Source organism: Acanthochromis polyacanthus, chromosome 5 (assembly GCF_021347895.1).
Source record: "Acanthochromis polyacanthus isolate Apoly-LR-REF ecotype Palm Island chromosome 5, KAUST_Apoly_ChrSc, whole genome shotgun sequence".
Lineage (NCBI taxonomy): Eukaryota > Metazoa > Chordata > Actinopteri > Pomacentridae > Acanthochromis > Acanthochromis polyacanthus.
The window spans coordinates 37808905-37834288 of NC_067117.1; the positions used below are offsets into that span (position 1 = coordinate 37808905).

Genomic DNA, 25384 nt, shown 5'->3' on the forward strand with positions numbered 1-25384 from the left:
ATTAGCATGACCCAAAGTTTGTGATGGGAGAAAATTCACTAATCTAATTTGCATATTATGATGTCATCAGGCGGCGGACATATGGATTACATAACTTTATTGATGTTTATCGATCAAAATGGCATTGTTTCGCTCAGAATTTGTCAGATCCCTGTCTCCATGATACCCAATAGGCTTATCAAAATGTCTGATCCACTTGCGATAATCTTCCTCATCTGTCAAGCAAACCCAGCCATCATCATCATCATTTACCACGGTGCCATGAATGCCACTGCTGCCTCCACTGCTATTATCAGTGGATTTTCTCCTGTGTCTGCTGCTATTTCCGCATTTTATTGCATCCCTGCTACCATTAGCGATGTTTTGACCACCCCTGCTACACCCACCACGTGGGGGGTGGGGTGCCCTGGATCTTGGGCTGCGGCGGGGGCGCCGACCCATGCCGGGTGGCCGTCTGGGGTGGCTGGTTCCCCTGGCGATGTTGACCCTCTGCCTGGGGGGGCGGGGGTTGCCTCCTTGGCGCCTGGGGCTCGGGGTCCTGTGCTGGGTCCGCCCTGGGCCTCCGGCCCCTGGCGGGGTTGGCGGCCGCCGATCTTGGTCGCCTGGGGCCCGGCCCTGCTGGGCGCTGGAGGTCCTGGCCGGGTTCTCCCTCTGCCCCCTTCCGGGCCGGTCCGTGGTCGTCCTCGTGGTTTGGTGGCTCGGATCTCTGCTCTGGGATTGCTGCCGGCTCGCCTGGGTCTTGTGGGCTCTCGGGCCCGCTTCTGGCCTTCACGGAGGTCAGAGGTCATAGTTGCATGATCACAGTCACAATTGCACCGTACTCTGCATGTGAACATAGTAACCATGTTGTCTTGGGAGTGGTTTAGTTTGTCCTGGTGCCAAAATATCAAAAGACATGTTTCCTCAGTTTGTGTGTTTCACATAGATGATTTGAATAATTACTAGCTGTGTTTCGTAACAAAACCCGTAGGATGCATTCCGGTGTGTCTTTGTTAAGGTGTACTAGCTTGTTATCTGTTGTGTCGGTTTCAATTGAAAGATAATTGTATTCTTGCACTTTTCCTTTTCTCTTCACTATCCTCTCTTCTTGTTGTTTTTTTCTCCTTTTCTCGTTTCTTTCTTCCTGCCTTTCCCCTGTCAGGTCCGGCAAATTTATGTATATTTAACTAATCAACAAGTATTCAATCTAAATAAATTACTGTACAGTATCAAGGGGAATCTTATACTTACGAACTCCCCTTGGAAAAGCAAACTTGTATGGCACAATGCAGCAGCCAGATCCTCATTCTGCCTGCTCTGTTGCTGGACAGGACACAAAAAAAAAAATAAAATTAAAAAAAAAAGTATCGGCACCAGTATGTGCTGCTTGTGGACTGTCATGGTGCACTGACTCGCTGCCGTTACGCACAGATGCAGCGTCACTTTGTGTCTCACTGGACAACTGAACATCTTCATCAGAGGGTGAATATTCCTCTTCAGAATCTGAGTCAGCCATTACTTTACAAAGTACTTTGTCAATGGTGAACAGACCTCATAGCACGGTGAGTTCTCTCTCTCGAAAATGTGCCGTCTTGCGCTCTGTTATGCTCCGACTACGATTCTCGTCTCCTCGACCGGGGGGCGGTTTTCAAACTGTATAAACTCCAACACTTCGAATGAAAATACGCCCACAAATGATGCTCAGATTGAAGTTCCAGATGCCCGCCATCTCTGGTGTAAAATAATTTAATATTTGAAGCTGTGGCTTGCTATGTTCAGCAATGTTGCTTGTCGCAATATTGCGACTTTGGCGCTTAAAAGGTTAATGAACATTCAATCTCGTAATAGTTTCTACAAGTTTGCAGTAAATACACCAGATTTAGCACAAGGCTGATTTCCATCCGCAATTTACTTTTGTATACAGAGTTGGTTATGGCAGAATCAGTTTCTTAAGCAGTGTTGCTTACCTGGTACCAGGAAAATGAGCAATACTCTGCTATTAAAAAACAGGAGTATCACCACGTTTATGTTATTAATACGTATTCTTGAAGAATTTCAGTTATGTAATAGAAGCTGTAATTTCTGTGAACTGCTGCGATTTGCGACGGCAGACCAATGCACAGTGGTGGAAAAAAGTTTTCGGACACCCCATGCATTTGGGAAATATTGCATTAGGAATCACTCTTACGTTTTCAAGTACAATTTCTTTTAGTACAGTCACAGCCAAAATGCCAAATAAATCCTGAAAAAGCCATTTAATACCTAAAATTGATTGGATCTATAAAATACATAAATTTTGGGTACTGGGTGATTTTGGTACCAGTGATCCACGAATGAAGGTCGTGCTTTTTATTAAAAGACATATTTTTTGTTGCTGTGCTTCATGTTTTTATCAAGCCAGCATATGCGAAAATTCTTCAAAGACAAAATTGAGTAAAACAAGGAACCTAATGCATTAAACATGCCTGAAGAAACAGATTCTCAGCCAGGAAGGGTACAGCTGCCACCAGATAGCAGGAAGTGCAGATGCAGTCCTACAGCCGTTGGATACACTCTGCAGAAATACAGACAAACCAACAGCTTGGAAGAAAAACCAAGATCTTGGTGTCCAAGGGTTTTTCAGCAAGAAATGACTGGATCCTGATCTGCATGTGTAGGGAAACTGCCGAATGACATCACAGGAGCTTCAGCAGCAGTGGTCAAACCAAACTGGTGTTCTGTGTTCCACCTGCACTTATGTAGCTGACTTTTAGATCATGGCTTAAGGTCCTAAAAGGTTGTCAAGAAGCTCCTGATCAATGAGAGACAGAGGGTTAGGGTTAGCAAACAGAGGTTTGCTAGGCAACATTTGTCTCAAACACACAAGACCTGGACAGCCAGAAATTGGAAGAAGATTCTGTGGTCAGATGAGTCCAGCTTCCAGTTTTATCTTCCTTCTGCTAATGTGAGGGTACACACAAGGCTATGCAAAGCATTATCTCCAGCAGGTAGAGTACCTACTGTCAAGCATGGTGGAGGCAGTATCATAATTTGAGGATGCATGAGTGCTGCTGCTGTTGGTCATCTCACTTTCTGTGATGACACATTAAATTGTGCTAAGTATTGGGCCATTCTCGACACCCATATCCTCCCTTCTGTATGTGCACTGTGCTGTGGAGGTCAAAACCGAATGTTTCAACAAGATAATGCCCCTTGTCACAACATCCAGGTCTTGTGCTACATGTCCACTAGATGCGTTTTTCGCGAATGTAAATGCAGCGCATCTGAAAAACACCCACTTGGCGGGTGTGTACTTGAGGCCAGTCGCCGGTCTTTAGCTCCTGCCAACCATCTTGAACTATCCTTTCTGCCCCTGATTGGACAAACACATTGCCTCAGGAGCTCTCTGATCCTGGGTTTCAAGCCAGACCAACATGGTGGCTCACTCGCAAACTTTCTCTTTTATTACAAAAACAGTTCAGCGAAAAGTATTTCTGAAAGCATTTGAGGTGAGAAATAACCTGTGCAGTACCTGAATCTGTCCTTGTTTTAGTTCACCAACGGCTAGTTTAGACGTTTGATGAAAGTTTCACGATGCGTTGGACTGCCACACACTGCATGGAATTTGCATAAAGTAGAAGTTGAGTCCACTTTATGCAAACAAACTGCGGCCCACTCAAGGGAGATGCACCGGAACGCAGCTCAAAGGGCACCACAACCTGACCCGCATGCAATGTGGTGCGTTTCACATAGACAATGAATGGGATTCAGGAAATTGCCGGATGGCACGATGGCTGCACAACATTGAGTGCTGACAGAATACCCTCCTTTTTTGAAGCTACCCGATTTATATACTGTCTAAATTCAACTTTAATGAATAGCTAAGGCTTAACTGAAGACATGACTTCTAAAAAAAGATACAACTTGGAAAAAGAAGCAACTGGATGGCAGAGAATGGCAATATTCACTGGTCCTTGAAAGAACAACCTGACAATTACACTAAATAGTTTAGTATTGTATTCAACAAAATTGATGACATTCAGGCTGATTTGCACCAGAACAAGAGAGATAGCAGCTACTGCCTGGTGGAGGTGACCAAGCTACAGAAGGAAGTTAACGAGCTGAAGGACAGATCAAGGATGAATGACATGTTGCTGGTGACCTTACCGACGGGTACTGAAAGTGACGAGAGGCTGCCTGCAGAAAATGTTACCGGACTGGCTCTCAGGACCTCACTCAACATACCGGTGAAGATAGACAGAGCACACAGGATCTTTTCTAACAACACCTTGAAACCACGGACCGTGATTTTCAAGCACCTGCGCAACAAGCCACGCCCCCTGTCAAAAGTTTTAGGACACTTTCTCATTCAAATAAAGTAGAACCTGTCCTACAACTTTTGACAGGGGGTGTATCTACCAAATTTGGTACATATATGCAGCACATCAGGCTGAAAAAAAAAGTCAGTTACAGCCACATTCCAAACCCTACAGGAAGTGAGCTATTTTGCGTTGAATGTCAGATTTTGCCCATTTTTCATTTTTTTCTAGAGCGAACTCCTCCTAGGGAGAAACTCCAATTCACCTCAAATTTGGCCAGTATATACAGGAGGCCTTAATGATCCAAAGTTATTAAAATCTTTTTCCAAAGTCAAAGGGCGTGTCCGTGGCGGCCTCTGCAATTTTGATCCCTCGCCATGAAATTTCAAATGCTGTGCAAATGCCCTGAACATGCTCCAATCTGTCTGAAACTTTATATGTATGATCAGAGTCCTGCCCTGATCACATCCATATGATGATATACACCCCCTGTTAAAAGTTGTAGGACAGCTTCTACTTTATTTGAATGAGAAAGTGTCGTAAAACTTTTGACAGGGTGTGTGTGTGTGTGTGTGTGTGTGTGTGTGTGTGTGTATATATACACACACACACACACACATGCTTTCTACGTAGAAAGAAGGTAGACATTGCAGTGTTTTTTATACATATGTTTATTATTTTTTGTTTGCGAGTTACAGCGAATCGAACAGCAAGACAGTATTCCATGCAACAAGGCAAACTTTTCCTCCCACTTGTCCCTCCCATCTCCTCTTCCCCTCACCAAATAAGTACAAGAAAAATATGTTTAAACAGTAAAAGTAAGAATAAAGTAAAAAATAAAGCAAAAAAAAACAAAACTGAGTGAATTAATTAATTTAAAATAAATAAATAAATAAAAAGCATAAAAGATTTTTAAAAAATTATGATAATAGGACCCTGGATATGGTATACAGTATGTGCATGACTGCATGTACATAAATACACACACATATATATATATATACATATATATATATATATATACATATATATATATATATATATATATATATATATATATATATATATATATATATATATGCACATTTTAACTATATAGACAAATACTCAAAACAGTTGAAACACTGACGAATTTTAAGGGCGTTTCTCAGGACATTGTATTACAATACATGGAGATTTTCCTCCTTCTGAAGCAAGTTACCAACATTATCGTCACGTCTTAAAAAAAAAACTTGTTAAAGGTCTCCAGATTTCATCAAAACATGTTGTTTCCATGTAATAATGTATGTTATTTTTTCCATTGTCATGTTTGATGCCATCTCTTTAATCCACCTTCCAATTCTTGGTCCATCAACATTTTTACAATTAAGGGAAATAATACATTTAGCTTGTAATATACATATCTACGAATCTAGACTCTTTACTCTCTAAGTGTGGGATAGTTAGATATATACCCAGAAGAAAAAGCTTGGGGTCCAGTGGTAACTTCTTTGCTAATCTTTTATCAATCATATTAATAATATCTTGCCAAAAGGATTTTACTTTAACACATTACTATATGCAGTGGTACATTGTTTCTCTTGCTTCATTGCACTTAATACATGTATCAGGGATATTATTGTTAAACTTGTACAATTTCATTGGGGTTATGTATGTACGTATCAGCCATTTATACTGAATAAGTTTCAGGTTGCTATTAATTGTTTGTTTCTGAGCTGTCACACATGCCCCTTTCCAGTCTTGTAGTGATATTTCATCACCTATATCTTCCATCCACAGTCTCAGCTTATGTTTTAAAGATTCATCAAACCTGGATATGACCAAGTCATACAGGGATTAAATTAAACCTTTATCATAACAATGACCAATAATTGCTTTCTCTATTGGGAAAGTAATAGGTATGTCCAATGAATAATTTTGAGATAACGATATTAAATTCCTGATTTGAAAGTATTTAAAGAATTGTGTTTTGGGGATGTTATATTTGGTTGATATTTCTGGAAAGGACATTCAGGATAGTTATCCTGCCAATCATAGCTATTGGTAATGATGTCCAGTGTTCTGGAGTCGAGACTGTAGTTTCCTGCAGTGAGTCATAGTTTATTTGAGAAATTTTGTTCACCTCAGGGTAAATTTTTACACCCAAATATGTAAAATTATCTGTACAGTCAAAAGGAGAGACATGAACATTGCCATTTATACTATCTGATTCATTAGGTGATATTATAGAAGATTTTGAGTAGTTCATTTTGTTTCCAGAATTTTTTTGAAAGGTTTCAATAAGATCTATAAGTGCTGGAATGGAATTATTCAATTGTTTTAGGAACAAAATTACGTCTTCAGCAAAAAGTGCTATCTTATGTTCCACCTGACCTTCCAAAATTCCATAAATATCTGTTCACGTCCTAATTGCTATGGCAAGTGGTTCTATTGGTTCCTTGTGGGCAACTTCTAGAGATATTGAAGGGCTTAGAGATCACATTATTGGTTAAAAATTCTGCAGTCAGTCCTGTACAAAACAACCTGACCCATTTACAAAATCTATCTCCAAAGCCAAAGCGGGTAAGCACTTCCAACAGATAAGGCCATGCGACTCAGTCGAAGGCCTTCTCCGCATCAAGTGAAAGCAAGGCTGTGTCTTTCATCGCTCTTTGACTATGTAAGATATTCAATACTCGTCTGACATTATGAAACCCTTGTCTACCTTGAATAAATCCATTTTGATCCCTTCCGACCAGCTGAGGAAGCTGGCCTTCTAATCTTCTTGCAAGAACTTTGCACAATATTTTTGTATCTGAATTTAGGACACTAATTGGGCGCATGTTTTCGTATTTAGTATTTGGTTTTCCCAGCTTTAGATAGATAGATAGATTAAACCTTTATTAATCCCACAGCAGGGAAATTTACAGTGTACAGCAGCCAATAGAACATTTGAATAAAAAAGAGTGCAGCACACAATGCACACAGTGCATATATATAAATAAAAATATTTTCTTCAGAAGAAGAAAAGAAAGCAGTATTTACAGCAAAATTTCTCTGAAATTGCACAGCATCATTATTTACATTTTTTTTATTGCACAGCTTGTAAGTGGGTGAACTGAAACAACTGGGAGCAGGCTTGATTGTAAAGTCTGATTTCAGCAAGAAGGAAGGACCTGCGATATCTCTCTTTTAGACACCGCGGGCGAAGCAGTCTGTCACTGAAGGAGCTGCCCAGTGATCTCACTGTTTCCTGCAGGGGGTGGGAGGTGTCCTCCATGATAGACAACAGCTTCATCATCATCCTCCTGTCTCCCACCACCTCCACAGGATCAAGGGGGCAGCCCAGGACAAAACTGGCTTTCTTTACCAGTTTGTTTAGTCTCTTCCTCTCTGCAGCCATGATGCTGATGCCACCACAGAATCATAAAAGGTCCTCAGAAGTGCTCCCTGCACCCCGAAGGACCTTAGTTTTCTGAGCAGGTGGAGCCTGCTCTGATCTTTCTTGTAAAGTGGCTGGTGTTAGTAGTCCAGTCCAGTTTCTTGTTTAAGTGAACACCCAGGTACCTGTAGGAGTCCACAATCTCAATGTCCGTTCCCTGGATGTTCACTGGTGTAGGAGAAGTGTGTCTGTTCCTGCTAAAGTCCCACCACCAGTTCCTTGGTTTTCACCGCATTGATCTGGAGGCAGTTCAGCAGGCACCAGTCCCGGTTAAGTTCTTTGTACTCCTCCTCATCTCTGTCCGTGATGAGGCCGATGATGACAGAGTCATCAGAGAACTTCTGAAGATGGCAGTTTGTGGTGTGATGGGAGAAGTCTGCAGTGCAGAGGGTGAAAAGAGAGGGGGCTAGGACAGTCCCCTGTGGGGCCCCTGTACTGCAGACCACAGTGTGTTGGAAGCGCTTAACATCCTCATAGATCAAGGATATTGCTGCGTGATCTGATAGAACTATGCTGCTATATTGGTACTCTTTAATTTTAGAGACAAGTAATGCTGAAACCAGGAAAAAATCTATTTGTGAATGGGTTTTATAAATGCCAGAATAGCAGGAGTATTCCACTGCATCTGGTTTTCCATATCTCCATATATCCAATAAATTTAACTCTTTCATAAAATGGTGTATTGTCCTCATCGATCTGGTATGAGTGTTATCCAAGTCTGTTGATCTGTCTCTTAATGGCTCTTGCGTGCAGTTGAAATCACCCGCTATTACATAATGTCCAAAGAGATTTGAAATTGTCAGAAATAGATTGTTAAACAATTTGGGGTTGTCTTCATTTGGACTGTAAACATTTATCAAATTTATATTTTCAGGTAATAAAGTCCCTTGGACCATAATATATCTGCCAGCAGGGTCCCTTGTAACATCATGGATATGGAATGGGATTGACTGGATCAATATCATGACTCCTCTAGCATGAGTAGTGTAAGGTGCAGAAAACACCTGACCCTGCCACCTTCTTTTTATCTTAGAAATATCTCCATTTAGCAAATGAGTTTCTTGTTAGAAAACTACTTGTGATTGTACAAAATGTATCCTACTCATCACTTGCTTTATCTTTGCAGTTTTATTCAAACCTCTACAGTTCCATGAGGTGAATTTTTTCCTTGAAACTAGATAGTTTCAAGGAAAAAATAACTCTTGACAGTCGTCAAGAGTTATTTGGTTTATATTGATAGTGCATTGGAGAGAACATCCCCAAAGGAAGCATAGTAAGAGAAAAAACGAAAAAAAGGGGGGGAGCCCCCTCCCCCACCCCCTGAGGTGTGCCATGTTGCCATGGAAACACCTCCTTCACGCCCCTTCTTTAATAACCGCTTATGAAAAGTTGGTCAGTGCATGACATCACCTACCTTTCTCTAACAGTCACTGTTCTTAAACAGTCACATACTTGTTTATCAGTGAGGATGGGGGAATTTCTCAAGTATGTTGTATGGATGCTCCGAGCGTAATTTCGTTGTCCTTGTGACAATGACAATAAATATTCTGATTCTGATTCTGAACTAAATACTCAGCTGTTGCTGGACTTTTCTAGTCTTTTCTTACAGTCCATCTTAACCCTTACAAGGCCATGTTATTTTATATATATTTGCATGTACAGCCATATTTCTGGAGAAGTACATATACTAAAACATATACTAAAAACCACCTAATCCATAAAAATATTGATCAAGTCTTGCGAGGTCGCATTGTCGTAGACGTTCGCCATTGTGAATTTCGGCTGGCACGGGTGTGTTATTACGTTACGTGGCCTCGATAAAAGCTTCGTAATTGCAGCTTCGTTATAACGGGTTATACGGCTTTATCGTTCGAAATAAGCAAATTTGGGGCCAATGTTTATATCTTACCATTGGTCAACTTAAACATACGGGTGTGTGCATATTTTATGTTGATTAGCAATCATAAACAAGTCACACACGTTGAGCCGAGAATGTTCGGTTTCAGCTGTGTGTACAAGTAAGCGGGTGCCGAATATACTCGGTCCCGGCTTTTTAAGGGTTAAATCCAGTCCTTCACAATATGAATAAACAAGATATCAGCCATAAAAAAATGAAATAAACAAAGATCCCATCCTCAGGTCCATTCTAGTCCCTCAGGGACTGTAGAAAACTGTCTGCTTCAGCCGGAGTTTGGAAAAGGTGAGACCTGCCATCATGTGTCACCAGAAGCTGCGCTGGGAAGATCATTCTGTGTTTATTGATCCCCTTATTGCGTAGTTTCTTTCGCACCTCATCATAGCTGCGCTGCATTTTGTGCACTTCAGCAGAAAGATCCGGGTGAAAGCAGACTTGCTCGTTGTCGTAAAGGATTTTCCCTCTAATTTGAGCTGCCTTCAGCACTCGCTCCTTATCTCTGAAGTTCAAGAATTTTATTATGAGAGTTCTTGGACATCCCGTGCTTGAGTTAGAAGGAAGAGGGACGATTTTGTGCGCCCGTTCGATTACCAGAGCCTCCCGTGGCTCCAGCCCAAGGGCTCCTGGCGGCCACCTCTCCAGAAATGCTGTGGCATCATGGCTCTCTGCTTTCTCCGGTAGGCCCACCAATCTCACATTGTTGCGTTTGCTTCCACATTCCAAATCATCAACTCTATCGGTGAGAGTTTTCAGAGTGTTTTCTAGTGTGCTAACTTTGGTTAGTAGCTTATTAACGTTATTGTCTGCATCCAAAATTCGTTGCTCAGCATGTGCAATGCGCCCTGTGCATTCCTGCACCTGCTTCTTCACATCAGTAATTGTTAGTTGCACAACGTCGATTTTCTTGTAAAGACCACTTTTCAATGAAATGATGGCTTTCATGATGTCTGTTAGTTTTGTCGCTTGGGTCAGATGTTCCGCCAACATCTTTTTCCTCGACGTCCTCCTCCACCAGTGACACGGCGTTGCTCGTTTCTTCTCCCTCTGAGTGTTTGTCTTCATGTCGTGGCTTCTGTTGTCTTTTTTGTTACCCTTTGGTGGCATTTTTACGTCCAAGTGTTCTGATACTTGCGTTGCTTTAATTGAAGTCAAGTTCTGGATTGTTGTGCAGAATTTATTACAAGCTAGCAGCAGAACTCAAAAAGTCATGACTGCCTAGCACCTCGCCATAACTGGAAGTCCCAAGCCGAGATCGGCATTGCACTGTTATAAGAGACACACCTTATAGCTTGCTAATATTACCAGAGTTTAACTGGTTTAACTACACTCTCTTAAAAAAAGGAAATTTTAATGCCAGTGAGAACAAAATTGACTGAAATCATAGCTATAAGCAAAAATAATGTCTCAGATATGACAGTGGTTTGGGCTTTCCATCAAAGGTTTCCTATGAAATAATGCTATACAGTTCAGCTCACACTTACATATAACTCTGCTCCAAAAGATCTCTACCTTTGAAGAGCAATGTAGCGCACTGGAGAACAAAATTATAAGCAATTACACAGTCCTAAAAGAAAACAAGCTTAAAGCAAACCAAGCAGGAGTAAATTACTTATTGAGAAACAGGGCTGAATATATTATTCGAATAACTAAACATAAGTACTATGCAGATGAAAGCAAATCAAGTTGTCTTCTGGCACTTACCCTAGGAGGAAACCAAAAGATCAGATGCAACAGACGTGGAATTGTCTTCAACCAAGGAAATATAAATGACACTTTTAAAAATTGTTTTAAAGAACTATATACAAATAAGGTGGATCATCTCGATAACGATGAGAGTTTATTTAGTGGATTAAAGCTTCCAACATTGTCATTCAAGGACATCAAAACTTTAGATTCTCCTATTACTCTGAATGATCTACGGCAGGCTGTCCAAAATACAAACAAGGGCTGTACACCAGGTTTAGATGGCATACCAGTAGCAGTGGCATGTTAGCAAATATTATAAATAACATGATTACATCGTACCCTAAAATGTGATATGAGTGTGATACAAGCAAACTTTTGTCACCATCAGGGTTTGTTGACACAATTAAGGGCAATGATAACAGTTTCACTTGGGTGTGTCTTTGTTACTAATGCTAACACAGTGCTCACACTGGCAATGTTTTCCACACAGTTTCCACAGAGAAAATAAAAGTGGGTGATTAAAATGTGCACTAATGCACTTTTTTCTGCAAAAGTTTATCGTTTGGATAAATACTTATACTTTGGATGTGAACTCTGAGAGACATGACTGTATAAAGAGTTGATCTTAATTGTGGCTGGATAGTAAAAACTTAGAACACACTTTGGTACTGTAATTCACTCCAGTTGTTGTATAGACTCTTTCCACATCTTCTACTGCCTTGCATTGTCATATTTTTTTCATTTAGTATGCTGCTTGTAGTCAGCATTCAAGATCATCTTTAAATCCAGACTCTGTGTTGACAAGATGGTCTACTAATATCTTTTTGGACATGACTTTGTGCATAGATTGCCACAGAGATGCATTAACATTTCCTTTCATTTGAAGTCAGAGGCTATGTCTGTGGGCAGAAGTGTGTTCAACAAGCATACAATGATGTATTATATATGATCAAATTAATAAATAGACTATTCTTATTTGAGAGACACTCGGGCACAAGCAGATAAACTTCTCAACGTCTCCATACTATATAAACGTATGTTGGGTAGGCATTACCATTGTGTTCAGAGCTACAGTGCCTGTGTGTTGGGGCTTTGTTAACGCACAGTCAGCTGCTTGTATGATTATGTAATGCCGAAGTCAGATGGTATTTAAAAGGAAAACCAGTAACTTGTGGGTGTGTGGAAGGTGAATCATGGAGCTGTCATATTTTAGTGTTTGTCTATAAACACAGAGGTACACGAAATGCAGTATATAAACATGGTCAGATTATCTGTCAACTTCTGGTAGAACTGCATTGACTGACTGTACAGATTTACTGGTAAAGAAACATAAAACAGATTCGTGAACAGCATCGGAGTTCTTCAAATGCAGGGGAAAAAGTGAAACAAGCAGCTTCAGATCACATTAACACATGACATCACCTGAAGCACAAGGGCTGCACAGTTTAGCCTCAAGGTGTCATAAGGTATTTAGTAACATCATAAGACATACAGCATGGAGGAGAAGGATTTCACTGTGTACACCCAGAGTCTGTGTGTTTATTTTTCTCATTGTTATACATGTAGTCACATGGTCTCATCCTGCATCTGTATAATACTGTATAAACTCTATTGCTTAACCTATGTAGTCTCAGCAAGTCATGTGTCAAAAAAGTGTGTGTTTTCACTTTGAGATACAGAGAGGTCCCATATCCTACCATAGTCAATGTGTAATTGACCCTGAGTATGTCTTCAAGTAAAGCAATGTAACCCCTACCCAGCAGAAGAATTCAAGAGAGGTAAACAAGATGAGTTAGGAACCTGAAACGTGTCGAAAGTACGATGAAGATCTTTAATCAAGATACTGATTCAGACATTGCTGTGAATGTGTGTATGTGATGTTTAAGTGAGAGGAAATGAAAGCTGCCCTGGACAAAAGCATCATTGTTAATGTAAATACAATCTCAGAACCCTGAGCTTTTTCCTGCGTGCCATGTAGTTCTAAGTGGAACTGCTGCCTAATCAGTTTGTCTGATGACAGTTAATTGATGGAAAGCCTTCAGGATGAAATCTGTAGAGAAAATTTCGAAATTGTCCTTCTCGCAAGCGACTTTCAATAAAGAATTTCCAAGGTCAGAGGTCACAAATTGCACAGCTGTTGGTGTATGCATTAGCTGTGACTTGAATTCAAATAGAGCTGAGACAATTACTCAATTTATCAAATGGCTGACAGAAACCAGAAAAAATCTTTTTTCATGAAAAATATCATTTTTTTCTTGGATTTCAGTAAATAAAATGTGAGCATTTCTTTGTTGAATTGATTCATGTCTTTGAAAATATAATATATATTTCAGTTTTTGGAGTGTTGTTTGAACAAAACGGCAAGTCTGCAGATGACAGCTTTGGTTCTGAGAAATCATATTGGCTTTCTTTTACCACTCTTTTCTAAGCAAGTTGACCAAGTAGTTGAATTGTTACAATATAGTTTGCAGCTAAATCTATTAAAGTGCATGCTAATTGAATCCCTAGTACCATTTTCAGCTACCTGCATAGACATCTCACTGATTTTAGTCAGTGTTCTTAAGTTATGGACCTGCAACAGCCTGCACACCCCCTGTCAAAAGTTTTCTCATTCAAATAAATTAGAACTTGTCCTAAAACTTTTGACAGGGGGTGTGCAGGCTGTTGCAGGTCCACACAAATTTTCAGCATTGACAAGTATGGACATTAGATCAAAAAAATTAATTGTTTTCTCATGTTCTACCCCATATATCATGATGACGCAAACTTGGTTCTGTTAAGAACGCGTGGCTTTCTGGCTGCTCTGACGTGCTCTTGTACTCCCTCGTAGTCCAAAAATAACAAAAATAACACCAGTAGAGTCTATTTAAAAAAAAAAATGTCCAAATTATGAACAAATTCATTCATTTATTTACCTCCAGGAGTTCATCAGTATTAACAAAGAGCAAAGTCTCTCCAACAGTCCGCCATGCCAAGCCACGGTCAAAAACAATTCACCTCTTCTTTGCGCCACACCTGTGGCAATTATTGTGGCATTTAAATACACAGATAACTAGTCACAGCACCACTTGCTGGTTACCAATTGAAATGGCTCCAACATATCAGCTGTAGGTGACTCTGTGGGTGTTTCTGTCACAACCGGTCGGGTGGGTTTGTATGTGGGCTCTGTGGTTGGTTTCCACAGTAATCTGCACATTCTTAGCCTTCTCTGATATGGGAACTGGAAGACACAGTGCATTAGAAGATTGTTTACCGGGATAGACAGATTGAAACGTGGGTTAGCTGGCAGCTCTGTGCTTTGCTTCAAGGCATATCAGTGGTGAGCACAACTAATGTGTCTCTGTGTGGGAATGTGTGAAAACATACTTGTGTCAGTTGACTTTAATGGTAGTTTTTCAGTGTGCATGCCTTATAGACGGTGACAGCACTCTTGTGCTTCGTCAACACAGGTAACACCGGTGCTTGAATGCAGCCAGAGCTACAAGTCACGTGAAATGAATCCACAGAGTTCCAGAGGCACTTTCATTACATTGCTTCTAGTGGTGTGCCTAACTTTATCATTTAGATGTGTCGTTTAGCATTGAGTAATACATTTTGAGTGCCTTTCTGTCATTTCCCATACACATTGGCAGATTCTTAACATATTATGTGAATCAGGGCTCCAGACTAACTTTTTTTCCTTGGAGCACAGTGGCCCCTAACTCAAAATTTTAGGAGCGCAAGCAGAAAATTTAGGGGCACACACCAAAATTGACTTGCAAAGTAAATATTCACATTTCCTCTCATTTTCACTATATAAATACTTGCACAATAAATACAGAAACTATGTTTTCAATTCACAATTTATTGTGCAGCACTTGACAAAACATAACAAGAAAAGCACTCAGAGAGCACAGTACTCCGTCAAGGCTGCTGAGCTGACATATAATTTCCAACGGATGAAATCTGTAATAAAAAAGACCTTGTGCTGAGTACAGGCATGTGTTATGTGTGTGCACGTTACATATTTATACCGAATCACATTTAAATTACTCTTATAAAGGTCTATTGATCAGTTCATCCATTTTGGCAAACCTTTGTTTTGCTAGTGTTAAAATAACCGTTTCCTCCAGGCTTTTATTTTGAAGGTGCATTTTTAATGCTACGGGCTTTTATTTTGTAACCATTCCAGCGACACAGGAAGTGCTTCTCTAAGATGAGGTTTCTTGACATGAAGAAGACGCTGCAGAAAAGTCCGAAAATCTGCGTAAAGTTGAAAGAAAACTGTTTCACGCTGTTGCTGTCTAGCAAAGGATGTGTTTGAACTTAGAAGCAGCTGGACTGAGGACAAGAAAGGACTGAAGGACAGAAAGGTGAATTAGTGTTTAAAAACAAGAGCAATCCGAGATTTCTGACCTCCGCCAAGGGAAGATGATACGAAGTTGGAAAATCTAAATCCGGATCCAGAATCCAGATCCTTAACCGGATCAACACAAAATTTGAATGGAGTCTTTCCCTGGGCCAAGATCCACCTCTGGTGAAAATTTCATGAAGATCCGACAAGTAGTTTCCGAGAAATCCTGTCCACAGACACGCACACAGACAGACGAATAAATAAACGGACCCGATCGCATAACCTCCTTGGCGGAGGTAATAAGGCTGAATGTACACACGTGGACAAAATTGTTGGTACCCCTCAGTTAAAGAAGGAAAAACCCACAATTCTCACTGAAATCACTTGAAACTCACAAAAGTAACAATAAATAAAAATTTATTGAAAATTAAATAATCAAAATCAGCCATCACTTTTGAATTGTTGATTAACATAATTATTTAAAAAAACAAACTAATGAAATAGGGCTGGACAAAAATGATGGTACCCATAACTTAATATTTTGTTGCACAACCTTTTGAGGCAATCACTGCAATTAAACGATTTCTGTATTTGTCAATGAGCGTTCTGCAGCTGTCAACAGGTATTTTGGCCCACTCCTCATGAGCAAACAGCTCCAGTTGTCTCAGGTTTGATGGGTGTCTTCTCCAAATGGCATGTTTCAGCTCCTTCCACATATGTTCAATGGGATTCAGATCTGGGCTCATAGAAGGCCACTTTAGAATAGTCCAACGCTTTTCTCTCAGCCATTCTTGGGTGTTTTTGGCTGTGTGTTTTGGATCGTTGTCCTGTTGGAAGACCCATGACCTGCGACTGAGACCAAGCTTTCTGACACTAGGCAGCACATTTCTCTCCAGAATGCCTTGATAGTCTTCAGATTTCATCGTACCTTGCACACTTTCAAGACACCCTGTGCCAGATGCAGCAAAGCAGCCCCAAAACATTACTGAGCCTCCTCCATGTTTCACCGTAGGGACAGTGTTCTTTTCTTCGTATGCTTGGTTTTTGAGTCTATGAACATAGAGTTGATGTGCCTTACCAAAAAGCTCCAGTTTGGTCTCATCTGTCCAAAGGACATTCTCCCAGAAGCTTTGTGGCTTGTCAACATGCATTTTTGCAAATTCCAGTCTGGCTTTTTTATGAGTTTTTTTCAGCAGTGGTGTCCTCCTTGGTCGTCTCCCATGAAGTCCACTTTGGCTCAAACAACGACGAATGGTGCGATCTGACACTGATGTACCTTGGCCTTGGAGTTCACCTTTAATTTCTTTGGAGGTTGCTCTGGGCTCTTTGGATACAATTCGAACGATCCGTCTCTTCAATTTGTCATCAATTTTCCTCTTGCGGCCACGTCCAGGGAGGTTGGCTACTGTCCCGTGGGTCTTGAACTTCTGAATAATATGAGCCACTGTTGTCACAGGAACTTCAAGCTGTTTAGAGATGGTCTTATAGCCTTTACCTTTAAGATGTTTGTCTATAATTTTTTTTTGGATGTCCTGGGACAATTCTCTCCTTCGCTTTCTGTTGTCCATGTTCAGTGTGGTACACACCTTTTCACCAAACAGCAGGGTGACTACTTGTCTCCCTTTAAATAGGCAGACTGACTGATTATGAGTTTGGAAACACCTGTGATGTCAATTAAATGACACACTTGAGTTAATCATGTCACTCTGGTCAAATAGTTTTCAATCTTTTATAGAGGTACCATCATTTTTGTCCAGGCCTGTTTTGTTAGTTTGTTTTTTTAAATAATTATGTTAATCAACAATTCAAAAGTAATGGCTGTTTTTGATTATTTAATTTTCAATAAATTTTTATTTATTGTTACTTTTGTGAGTTTCAAGTGATTTCAGTGAGAATTGTGGGTTTTTCCTTCTTTAACTGAGGGGTACCAACAATTTTGTCCACGTGTGTAAATAAAGGCTTTGTGAAACATCAAGAGCTTCACTGTCATTCGCCTCCTGCTCTCACACACATTGGCCCACCTTCTTCTTCGTTGGTGTTCGTCTCCTTTCTTCTTCTTTTGGAGTTAATGTTGGTTAAATCAGCTCATTTGCACATTACTGTCTACGGAGCTGAAGTGTGGAGCAGAAGTTTGTCGTCAACAAAAAATATTCAATAGTAATTAAACTGCAAATTTACTGGTCGCACATGCGCGAGTAGATGAAAAATTTACTCGCACCCCCTCAAATTTTGGTCGCAAAATGGGACCATTTAGTCGCAGTCTGGAGCCCTGTCAATGATTGTGAACAGAAATAAAATTATAGATGAAGGTCCTGTTCTTGTCTGTAATGAAAATCTTAAGCAAGATCTTAGGACTTATAGTCAGTAGAGTGTGTGTCTTCTTTGGTGATATTATAAACAGTACTAAATTTTATTGTTTCTGACTTCCTACTGCTTCAGTTTTATGCTGCTTGGTGCTGCCACGCTTTTAATACCTTTTATGACACTGGAATACTTTTTTGTAACTTTCTTAACATTTCCATCTTGAAAGTTGGTGCTACAATAACAAAACCTCTGTTCCCGGTGACAGTGCGGTTGTTTTATTTGCAATAAATGTAGTACATAATGTTGCCGGCTTTATCATATCTTATTGTTTGAAACAGGTTGAGAATTGGTAGCAGTGCAGTGTGAATGTGTATGCATGTAAAAGAGTAAATTGTAAAGTGATTGGAATAAAGGGCAAAGTATCTATAGTGTCTAAGAAACAGCAGAAACATAATTTAACTAGCTGCCTAATTTGTGCAAATATACTGTACACGTGAAGTTATTATGGAAAAATGTTAGTGGCTTACACAACAAGGGACAGTAATAACACTGAGTATTGCATTAATGCACATTAAGCACAAATTAGTTTGCTAAATGCCAAATTTAAAAGCACTTGAAAACTTAGCTTCAGATCAAATCACATTTTCTCTGTAGCATTACATATTAATAGATATGTAAACAACAACCAGATAACACACTACAGGTCCTTCTCAAAAAATTAGCATATTGTGATAAAGTTCAGTATTTTCTGTAATGTACTGATACACATTAGACTTTCATATATGTTACATTCATTACACACAACTGAAGTAGCTCAAGCCTTTTATTGTTTTAATATTGATGATATTGGCCAAAAAGTAAAGAAAAACCAAAAATCCCTATCTCAAAAAATTACCATATTCCATCCGACCAATAAAAGAAAAGTGTTTTTAATACAAAAAAAGTCAACCTTCAAATAATTATGTTCACTTATGCACTCAATACTTGGTTGGGAATCCTTTTGCAGAAATGACTGCTTCAATGCGGTGTGGCATGGAGGCAATCAGCCTGTGGCACTGCTGAGGTGTTATGGAGGCCCAGGATGCTTCGTTAGCGGCCTTAAGCTCATCCACAGTGGTGGGTCTGGTGACTCTCAACTTCCTCTTCACAATATCCCACAGATTCTCTATGGGGTTCAGGTCAGGAGAGTTGGCAGGCCAATTGAGCACAGCAATACCATGGTCAGTAAACCATTTACCAGTGGTTTTGGCACTGTGAGCAGGTGCCAGGTCATGCTGAAAAATGAAATCTTCATCTCCATAAAGCTTTTCAGCAGATGCAAGCATGAAGTGCTCCAAAATCTCCTGATAGCCAGCTGCATTGACCCTGCCCTTGGTAAAACACAGTGGACCACCACCAGCAGCTGACATGGCACCCCAGACCATCACTGATTGTGGGTACTGGACACTGGACTTCAGGCATTTTGGCATTTCCTTCTCCCCAGTCTTCCTCCAGACTCTGGCACCTTGATTTCCGAATGACATACAAAATTTGCTTTCATCCGAAGAAAGTACTTTGGACCACTGAGCAACAGTCCAGTGCTGCTTCTCTGTAGCCCAGGTCAGGCGCTTCTGCCGCTGTTTCTGGTTCAAAAGTGGCTTGACCTGGGGAATGCGGCACCTGTAGCCCATTTCCTGCACACGCCTGTGCACGGTGGCTCTGGATGTTTCTACTCCAGACTCAGTCCACTGCTTCCGCAGGTCCCCCAAGGTCTGGAATCGGCCCTTCTCCACAATCTTCCTCAGGGTCCGGTCACCTCTTGTAGTTCTGCAGCGTTTTCTGCCACACTTTTTCCTTCCCACAGACTTCCCACTGAGGTGCCTTGATACAGCACTCTGGGAACAGCCTATTCGCTCAGAAATTTCTTTCTGTGTCTTACCCTCTTGCTTGAGGGTGTCAATGATGGCCTTCTGGACAGCAGTCAGGTCGGCAGTCTTACCCATGATTGCGGTTTTGAGTAATGAACCAGGCTGGGAGTTTTTAAAGGCCTCAGGAATCTTTTGCAGGTGTTTAGAGTTAACTCGTTGATTCAGATGATTAGGTTAATAGCTCGTTTAGAGTACCTTTTCATAATATGATAATTTTTTGAGATAGGGATTTTTGGTTTTTCTTTACTTTTTGGCCAGTATCATAAATATTAAAACAATAAAAGGCTTGAACTACTTCAGTTGTGTGTAATGAATCTAACATATATGAAAGTCTAATGTTTATCAGTACATTACAGAAAATACTGAACTTTATCACAATATGCTATTTTTTTGAGAAGGACCTGTAAAGTGTTATTTATCACTTACAAACGATGTGTCTATTTAATCAGAGTCTTGGCCACCTGTGAAGTGAGTGCAATGAGTAACCGATTGCTTTATATATATTGACATATGATCGATCAGAGTACTCGTAAAAGAAACTGTGAGACATCACTCTGTCTTGTTGCTTATTATTAGCTGATGCCTACTCCTCTTTCTGACTCTGTGTTGTGTGTGAGCTTACAGCAGATTTAGTTATTGGACAATTAAATCACATGTGCGTTCATCTGCAGAGGAACGGTCATTCAGGATCTGTTGTAAACAAAGGTCCTCTCCAGCGTGACGGCTGCATGCCCGCCTCCTCTCCATCAAACGGCTCCACCAACAACCCTCATCATCGGAGACTCCATCATAAGGAACGTGCGCATGAGGGGGGCGGTCACACGCTCGTTCCCAGGTGCCACTGTCATGGACAAAACAGAGAAAATCCCTCACATCCTTAAATCTTTTCTGGAGGTCACCAGGATCATCATCCACACAGGTACTAATGATATTCCCAAACAACAATCTGAACTCTTAAAACAAGACTTCCTCCACCTGTTCAGTGTTGTCAATCAGTTCCACCTGCGTGTTTTTATTTCTGGCCCCACCCCCACCTGTGACCGAGGCGTGGGTCGCTTCAGCAGGCTGCTTAGTCTGAACACCTGGCTGTCCTCTGTCTGTGGCTCCTATAATATGGGCTTCATAAACAATTTTGATGCTTTCTGGCAGTGGAGAAATCTCTTTGGGGCTGACGGGCTTCACCTGAACAGCGCTGGATGCCGTTTGCTGTCCGCCAACCTGACATACGGCATCCCCCAGGGAGAGCTCCCGCGAGGGGATCCTCCCGCACTGAGCGGCCGCCCCTGGCCCGCAGACTGCGCTGACCCCCACCCGTTTACCTCTTAACAGTTTCACGCCCTCTTGAACTCTCTCTTCAAAGTTCTTTTCAACTTTCCCTTAAGGTACTTGTCGACTATGGGTCTCGGCCCGGTATTTAGCCTTAGATGGAGTTTACCACCCGCTTTGGCATATACTGCACCGTGCACTATTGGCGTCCATTTTACAAAAGTAAGCCACGTTTTAGACCTCAGAGGCATCTTTTCCCACTTCGACAACACGCTACACAACTGCAGTAAAGTCAATGTACCTAACGTGAAACCTGTCTGTGAATGGGGGAGGCGCGCCACAGCATGTTTTTTTTTCCGGCTTGCCGCAATCACATGTAATGTTACAGCCAATCACAGGTTTGCTTGATCATAATCACGTGATAAGTACCGGAACATGGAATCGAAAGACGAGGCTTATTTTGATACTCATTACTACCGAAACATTTCGGTCGGTGCCATTAAAGAACCGAAGTTCGGTACTCAGCCCTATATAATGGTTTTAAAGAGATTTTATTTGATAAGTATTCCTCTTTTGAACATCATTCATTTGTTTTTAGCAGTCCTCCCATCCTATGCTTAACTATCTACAGACCACCTAAACGCTATGCCTCTTTTATTATTGAATTTTCTGAATTGCTCTCTTTTATCTATTCTAAGTATGACAGAGTTCTTATTTTAGGTTATTTTAATTTGCATGTTGATAATCAGTCACTCTTTTAGCTCAGAATTTTTAAACCTTCTTCACAGTATGAAGTTTATCCAACATGTGACACAGCCCACCCATAACAGAGGAAAAATTTTAGATTTAATAATTACCCATGGCCTTTCTACATCTGTGACCTCTGCTATGGACGTGGGCTTGTCTGATCATTTTTGTGTGTTTTTTAATATCAATGATTTTAAGCAACAAGAATTCCCAGTGCGTACAATCAGGAAGCGCTATCTTACTGCTGAAGTGGCTGCAAATTTTATTGACATTTTAACTGATACTCCCACACATTTTACCTTCCTCCTGTGATTTTATTGTTGATCATTTTAACAGTAGATCAAGGTCAGCTCTAGACACTGTTGCACCAATAAAAAATCAAAAGAATATCAACAAAACCAAAGCCTCCCTGGACAAACAGTTACATCATTAACCTCAAAAGAAATTGTCGAAAAGCAGAACGGAAGTGGCAGAAAAACAAAATTCAAATAAATTACAATATTTTCCAACATCATCTGAAGATTTATAACACAGCAATCAAACAGGCAAGAAAAGAACATTTTTCCACATTAATTCACAACAACAAAAACAATCCTAAGGTACTTTTCAAAACAATAGACAAATTAATCAACCCTGTTTTTAATCAAACTAAGGAATCAGACTTGTCATGTGATGACTTTGCATTCCACTTCAGCAGTAAAATAGATTTCATCAGATCAAACCTTTTACTTTCTCAGTCTTTGAGTTTTAACTCTTCAGAATCTTTGGTTTTAAATGGGGAAACACTGGAAATGTTTGTCCTGGTTGATGCTGTGATGCTTGAAATTTTTTTTTAAACAACTCAAGCTAACTACCTGCCTTTTAGATCCCATTCCAGCATCCCTTTTTAAGAACTTTTATGACTTTTTTAAACAGGATTTTCTTGCTATTTTAAATTATTCTCTTCAGACAGGCGTGTTCCCCTCTGCTTTTAAAACCTCTATAATAAAACCTCTCCTAAAGAAAAGCAATTTGGATACAGCTGTAGCTGATAATTTTAGACCTGTATCCAATTTGCCATTTTTAAGTACACTTTTAGAGAAGATTGTTTTAAACCAGTTAAATGATTTTATTAGTTTAAGAAATATTTATGAAATTTATCAATCTGGTTTTAGGAAAAATCACAGTACAGAGACTGCTCTGGTCAAAATTGTTAATGACCTCAGGCGCAATATGGATAACAATTTACCTTCTGTTTTAGTTTTATTGGACCTGAGTGCTGCATTTGATACCGTTGTTCTTTTAAGTAGACTCCATGATTTTATTGGCATCTCAGGCACTGTTTTTAGCTAGTTTTAATCTTATCTTAGTGGTAGAAAGTTTTATGTGAACGTTGGGGATCATTCATCACTATGTTATGACATTGGATGTGGTGTTCCCCACAATTTTAGGCCCTACTCTTTTTAATCTTTATATGCTCCCATTAGGTAATGTCATCAGGAGACACGGCATCAATTTCCACAGCTATGCTGACGACACTTAACTTTATGTTGCCGTGTCTCCTGATGACACACGGCCACTCGATGCCCTTTTAAACTGTATTTTAGATATTAAATCATGGATGGCAGACAACTTTTTACAGCTCAACCAGGACAAAACTCAGGTTTTAGTCATTGGTTCAGGGGTCAAGAGAGAGAAACTGGTCAGCAAACTACAAGCATTGTCTTTTAATCCGTGTGGGCAGGCTAAAAATTTAGGTGTTTTATTCGATTCAGAGCTCAGTTTTGAGCTACATATCCAGGACATTACCAAAAAAGCTTTTTATCATTTGAAGAACATTGCCTGAGTGCGACCGTTTCTCTCTCAAGCCAATGCAGAGACATTAATCCATGCTTTTATCACCTGTAGAATAGATTACTGCAATGCTCTTCTTTCTGGTCTCCCGCAAAAGAAAATCTCCCATCTTCAGCTCCTACAGAATTCAGCTGCACGGATGCTAACGGGGACCAGAAAGAGAGCCCATAGTACACCGATTTTAAGGTCTCTGCATTGGCTACCCGTTTCTTTTAGGATAGATTTTAAGATTCTTTTATTGGTTTTTAAAGCTCTTAATGGTCTTAGTCCATCATATTTATCAGATTTGCTTTTACCGTATGAACCAGTTAGAACTCTCAGGTCTTCAGGAAGTTCTCTGTTGACAGTTCCCAAGGTCAACACCAAAACTTATGGTGAGGCATCTTTTGATTACTACGGCCCACGTTTATGGAAGAGCCTTCCTGAAGACCTGAGAGCTGCACCAAATGTTAATGTTTTTAAAAACAAACTTAAAACCTACCTTTTTAGTCTGGCTTTTACTTGAATTACCTTTTAGTTTTTTATTCTTTTTACAACTCCCAATTTATAATTATCACTATTATTATTATTATCTTTATTATTGTTGTATTTTATTTTATCTATATTTTATTCTGTTTTTTTATATGACATGTTTAATTGAATTTATTTACTTATCTATGTCACGGCTTTAACGGGTTGGACCCGGGCAGAGAGCCACACTACCAAGGCTGGATGGAATGAGAATGTGCTTTATTGTTGGGGATGTGGATTATGGCGGAGGGTGAGAGGAGCCAGGATGCAGGAGCGGGGAAGCGACTGGTGGAGTGGTGTTTGGGGCTGGATGGGTCTGGAGCCGGGGATCGGTGGTCGTCTGAGGTCCGGGGAGGACCAGAGTGTCGCAGACGGAGGTGGGGAGATCCCTGGTGGCCAGACGTTGGAGGGGCTCGGTGTTCGGTGGATGACGAGGGGTTCGGAGGAGGCGGGACGTCGTACTCTGACGATCTGGGGTGCCGAGGTGTTGGGTTTGGCCGGGCAGAGGAGGGTGTCTCACCGGTAATGTTTCGGGAGGGCTTCTGGGAGGCAGGGGGCAGCCGGTTGGCTGCTGCGGGTTCCAGAGGTCAGGAGGGAAGCAGGTCGGGGGGTCCAGGCAGGAACGGGGGGTCCAGTGCCGAATGGTCTGGGGAGAGCCGGAGGGGAAGGAGGACGGCGGGGATCCCGGACAGCTGGGTCTAGACGAGGGCAGGAGAAAAACAACGTAAGAAAATGCCAAAAACTCAACAGACTTTACAGGAGGCTAGAGAGCGAACTGACTGTAAAGTGTTGTTCAACAATCTGGCGGGGAGTGGAAGGATGAGCCGGTTCTTATTGCAGTGGAGTGTAATCAGGTCAATGTCCTTCAGCTGTCCGGGACCCACAGGGAAGGCTGATTACCTGAGTGTATTAAATGACTAGTGTTTGATTCTTTTCTTCCATAAAACTTAAGGGAAACACTTATCTGTGTAGTCATGGACAGAGTCAGACCTGTCCACACAGACCTGAAGGTGTGTGTGCGTTAGGATGCACAGCTGTGCTGTTACGGAGCGCACCGCGGTGTCTGCTGGTTCGTTTATGAATCATAATGAACTCCTTTAGCTCCCCCGTCCCTCTCTGTCGGTTTTATCATAGCCCTGTTTAACTTTACTCATATTTTGGGAGCCCAGAGGGTCGTCATAATGT

At 40.8% G+C, this 25384-nt stretch overlaps 1 protein-coding gene across 5 annotated transcripts in view; it reads left to right on the top strand.

Annotated features, from left to right (window-relative positions):
• Positions 1–25384, top strand: part of mtss1 (MTSS I-BAR domain containing 1) — a 186196-nt gene that overhangs the window by 45370 nt on the left and 115442 nt on the right. The window lies entirely within an intron of this gene.